The sequence below is a fragment of the Cucumis sativus genome, unplaced genomic scaffold, assembly GCF_000004075.3.
Source record: "Cucumis sativus cultivar 9930 unplaced genomic scaffold, Cucumber_9930_V3 scaffold104, whole genome shotgun sequence".
In the NCBI taxonomy this organism is placed as follows: domain Eukaryota; kingdom Viridiplantae; phylum Streptophyta; class Magnoliopsida; order Cucurbitales; family Cucurbitaceae; genus Cucumis; species Cucumis sativus.
In genome coordinates this window covers 920-5,708 of record NW_022279512.1, presented here as the reverse complement: position 1 = coordinate 5,708, position 4,789 = coordinate 920, and the positions used below count along the sequence as shown (strand labels likewise).

General features: G+C 40.8%; 1 long non-coding RNA gene across 1 annotated transcript; it reads right to left on the bottom strand.

Moving 5' to 3' along the window:
* Positions 1-2,223: 2,223 nt before the first annotated feature.
* LOC116405441 lies at positions 2,224-4,345 on the bottom strand. Its single transcript, XR_004218573.1, has 2 exons — positions 2,820-4,345; positions 2,224-2,579 (listed from the first exon to the last, which is right to left on the bottom strand). It is a non-coding gene; the product is annotated as an uncharacterized LOC116405441 (long non-coding RNA).
* Between the last annotated feature and the right edge of the window lie 444 nt (positions 4,346-4,789).

Below are 4,789 nucleotides of genomic sequence, written 5' to 3'. Positions count from 1 at the left end.
GAAGAAGTGCAGCTTCGCGCAAGAACGTATTGATTATTTGGGTCATATCATTTCAGGACAAGAAGTTGAAGTGAACCCCGAGAAAATCAGAGCAATCAGGGAATGGCCTATACCCAGTAATATAAGAGAGGTACGAGGATTACTAGGCCTCACCTGTTACTAAAGAAAGTTCGTTCAGCACTATGGCTTCATTGTCGCACCATTGACTCAACTACTTAGGAAAGGGGGATTCCAGTGGACTGAGGAGTCTAAGGAGGCACTCCAACAACTACAGAAAGCCATGATGACCCTGCCCGTTTTGGTGTTGCCTGATTTCAATGCCACCTTTGAAATGGAAACAGATGCATCGAGATATAGGGTAGGAGTCGTACTCGTCCAAGCCAAGCGCCCCATAGCATACTTTAGCCATACGTTAGCCTTAAGAGATAGGGCCAAGCCTGTATATGAAAGGGAATTAATGGCAGTAATCTTGCCTGTGCAACGATGGCGACCATATCTGTTGGAAAGAAAATTTATTGTGAAGACCGATCAGAAATCCTTGAAGTTCTTATTACAACAAAGAGTGATACAGCTTCAGTATCAGAAATGGGTAGCGAAGCTAACGGGATACTCATTTGAGGTGGTCTACAAACCCGGCTTGGAGAATAAAGCAGCAGACGCCTTGTCTTGGATGCCTCCTACAGTTAACCTCGGTAGCATAACAGCTCCTACATTGGTTGACATTCTGGTGATTAAAAAGGAAGTCGAAGCGGATGAAAAGTTGAGCAAAATAATGGAAGAACTACAAGCAATGGAAGAAGGAACAGAGGGTAAATTCTCCATCCGACAAGGTATGTTAAGATATAAGGATAAGTTTGTGCTGTCCAAAACATCTACATTGATACCCACAATCCTACATACTTACCATGATTCGGTACTTGGAGACCATTCTGGATTTTTATGCACATACAAACGACCAACTGGTGAGCTATATTGGGAAGGAATGAAGGCGGATGTTAAGAAGTATTGTGAGGAATGTGTAATATGTCAGAAGAACAACTCCCTAGCACTATCCCCCACCGGACTGCTGCTGTCCCTGGACAGTCCAAACAATATTTGGAGCGATATATCTATGGACTTTATCGAGGGCTTACCAAGATCGAATGGTTTCGAAGTCATCTTTGTAGTGGTGGACAGATTCAGCAAATATATTTGTTAAGGAGATTGTCCGACTTCATGGCTTTCCCAAATCGATAGTGTCCGACCGAGATAAGGTATTCTTGAGCAACTTTTGGCAAGAAATGTTCAAAATGGCAGGCACCCGATTAAATCGAAGCACCGCTTATCACCCTCAGTCGGATGGGAAAACTGAGGTGGTTAATAGGGGAGTGGAGACGTATCTGCGATGTTTTTGTGGAGAACGGCCTAAGGAATGGTCAAAATGGATACATTGGGCTGAATATTGGTACAACACTACTTTTTAGAGATCCGTAGGGGTCACTCCATTTCAGGCTATCTATGGACGTATGCCACCACCATTGATGTTTTATGGTGACCGGGACACACTCCAAACACTACCTTAAACGAATAGCTCAAGGCATGAGTTGAAATTCTGGGAGTCCTAAAAGAACACTAATTCGTTGCACAGACAAGATGAAAAATAACGTAGACTTGAAGCGTCATGATGTGGAGTATGCAGTTGGCGATATGGTCTTCCTGAAGATTAGGCCCTATAGACAGATCTCATTACGACAAAAGAAAAATGAGAAACTATCCCCCAAGTTCTTTGGGCCTTATACGATTGTGGAACGCATCATACTGGTTGCGTATAAGCTAGAGTTGCCAGCATCCGCTTCCATCCATCCAGTGTTTCATGTGTCCCAACTCAAAAAAATGGTTGGTGATCATCAACTTGTACAGACAGACATGCTGCCTTACGTTACTGAAACTCACGAGTAAATCTATACCGGAGGAAATATTTGGGTACTCGAAGAATAAAAGAGGAAGCTGTGAGGTTTTGATTAAATGGCAAGGTCTCCCTCCTCATGAGGCAACATGGGAAGATTATGACAAGCTCCAGTACAGCCTAGAAGCAAAAAGAAAGGCGTTAAACATAACACAGGCCGGCAAAATCATACTCAGAACAGAATATATTCTATACTGACATTATTTTAGATATGCTCAGAATCATGCTTCTGCCTCAAAAAGTCAAAATAAGCTAGAGAGAGAGAAAAAAAAGAGAGATGAACAAAAGGATTTTGGAACTTCCTCTTTGTGAGTGAGTGTGTGTGGCAGCTGTAAATTAATTTCCTATGAGTTTCCTTAACACCCAAATGTTGTAGGGTCAAGCGGATTATCCCGTGAGATTAGTCGAGGGTGTGTGAGCTGGCCTAGAATCTCACAAATATCAAGAAAAAGAAAACCTTGCCACCCATCCACTTTGCAACAAAGATTCATGAAATTAAGGGGTAAAAGGAAAAAGGTATAGAAGCGGATAGCATCTTGGCTTCTTATTAAAATGGAATAGTGTAACCAGACCTGGAATTTGTAAAGCATCCATCCCAGGTAATTCTTCCAATTTCAATCCTCCAACCCTCTTCCTAACACAAGTAAATTAGAGACAACTTATCAAATAGAAGACCAACAGTCAACATAGGAATAAAAGTGCACATTATCATGAGGTATGAACAAATAAATTAAAGATGTACATAAGTCGCTAAAATCATACTCAGAACAGAATATATTCTATACTGACATTATTTTAGATATGCTCAAAATCATGCTTTTGCCTCAAAAAGTCAAAATAAGTTAGAGAGAGAGAGAGAGAAAGAGAGATGTACCAAAGGATTTTGGAACTTCCTCTTTGTGAGTGTGTGTGTGTGTGTGTGGCAGCTGTTGTGGGGCACCTCTTCAACTTATACTGAGACAGTCTTGAAGCAAATAACTCCAATTCTTGGGGATCAGCAATTCTTTCCTGTTCTGCCGTCCAGACACGTACTACTCCATCTAAACAAGCTGTGACAATATCTCCATTTTCCAAAAACTTGGCATCCCAAACGCAACCAGGATGCTCAATGCTCTAGACACAAATTCCATCTGCAACAAAATAATCCAACTTCGTGATACTAAAATGCTATTAGGGTTTAGGGTTTATAAATAATTATAGTATAATAAACATAATTCAAATTTAAAAATCAAGCTACAAAAAAAAAAAAAAAAAACCCACTCTCTTAAAGAAATTCAATTCAACACATAAACTTTAGCCAACTTCAACACCCCTTCAGGGCTTCACCAGTCCTTCGCCTTTCCACTAAAAGTTAGTCATCTCTTCCCAACCAAATGCTCCATCAAACAGACTTCAAATAGATAGAGAAACATTTCTCATAAATACATGAAAGGTTCAACTCACAAACTCGGTTTGGCCACAGTGAAGGATCTTAAACGAAGCTCAGTATCTCAGAATTATGATAGAACACCACAGCAGTGTTCGTATATGTTGATATAATATGAAAACTTACACGAATTATTGAGACTCTTCGTGGATCAATAGAGTATTGATCGCGATTACAGATTCAAAGCAAAAATTACTCAAACTAATAGCAACCAAATAAAAGACTCAAGAACAATTCAAAGATGAACTTGGACCCTCTGCTTTCCCTCTCTCAAGGAGTAATGTAGATTTCCTTCCTCAAAGTTCCATACCCCCTCCCTCTGTAGCTTCCTTTCTTTTATCTCTTTCCTCTAACTCCCGGCCCTACCAAAGTGGTCCCCCCTGGTAGGTTCTTGTTTCACCTGCAAAAGATTCAACCCACACCCACACAAATACAAAGAATATTTCCAGCACACTCACAAACACACAGTACAATGGAGAGAAGCTGATATATGTGTGTATATATATTCAATATGGAATCATAAGCTTCAACCAAGTAAGAGGGCTGCTCTCTCCCCAATGAACAACGTTCATTCAAAATACATAATAACCAAGATAATCAGCCCTAGCAAAAAACGCCTATATATATATTCCCTTTCTGCTGCTGCCACGTGTTGTTAGGACCACTGGTCATCCTAACAACCATGTTGTCTAGGTGGAATTTTTATTTTTACCCCTCCTTTGGTAAACTTGGGTGATTGGAGGCCTAGTGTAACGGACATACTTGTCCAAGGTGTGTTTACCTATGGCCGTATGCTCCGATTAGCCCCAATTTATCTTGTCTTTATGTCTTGTATGTAGTTTAGGTAGTTGCTTTAAATTTCAAGTCGATATGCTTGGGTGTGACGTTTCGGCATTTTCATATGCAAGCCTACCAGAGATGAAAATGTTAAAAATGTACTATAGGGGAGGCATACCTGTTGAATCCCCGCCCAAGCCTTGTCGTACTCTTTGCAATCTATGCTTTCTTATTGCAATTGACAGTCTTCAATGCTTGTTTTAACAATGTTTTCAATCAATTTAATCATCTTTCACGTTTTCTAAAAATATTTTCCAAGAACGTGAGGGGAGGTTGAAGCATGTGTTAAAGTTGTCCGCGATTTGTGGATTTTGATCGGCTGACTTGTTCGTCGAGCTAGAACAAGTGCCGCACAATCGTTCACATCGTGTTTGAAGAATTACGATTGTGACAAGTGGTATCAGAGCCAGGTTGGCTAGTTGACAGTGCGTGACAGAAAGATGTCGGTGGCGAAACAGTCTAGCAAGACCCATGATGAGCGACTTGTGGGAATCGAAGAGCAGATGCTCTACCTGGTGGAAGTTCCTGATTCCATCCAGTTCTTGGAACAGCGGCTTGAGGATATTGCCAAGAAAGCTGAT